Consider the following 428-nt stretch of genomic DNA (forward strand, 5'->3'; position numbering starts at 1 on the left):
TTCCCGAAGGGACAAAAATGTGGTCTCGTAGTGCATTTGGAGTTCATTCCACCAGATCAGAGTGTTAATCAAGCTTTCTATTTAGAGGTTCTGAAAAGATAGCATAACAGTGTGAGACAAAAAAAGATCTGATTTGTGGCAAACGGGACAGGCTTTGCCAACGTGACAATGCACCTGCTCATGCAGCCATCTCAGTGCACCAGTTTTGGCAACAACAACAACAGCATGTCTTTCTTGCCCACGCACCTGACTCACCTGACCTCACTCCATGGGAGTTCTTTTTGTTTCTGCGAATGATGAGGGACAGGAAAGGACAGCGATTTGATAATGTAGAAGAGGTGAAGAAGAAACAAGGGAGGTGCTGTCAGCCATCCAAACAGATGAGTTTGAAAAATGTTTCCAAGAATGGAATCGCAGATTTGACAAAT

The sequence above is a fragment of the Echinops telfairi genome, unplaced genomic scaffold (assembly GCF_000313985.2).
Source record: "Echinops telfairi isolate 266 unplaced genomic scaffold, ASM31398v2 ScPeMD7_7457;HRSCAF=8495, whole genome shotgun sequence".
NCBI lineage: Eukaryota > Metazoa > Chordata > Mammalia > Afrosoricida > Tenrecidae > Echinops > Echinops telfairi.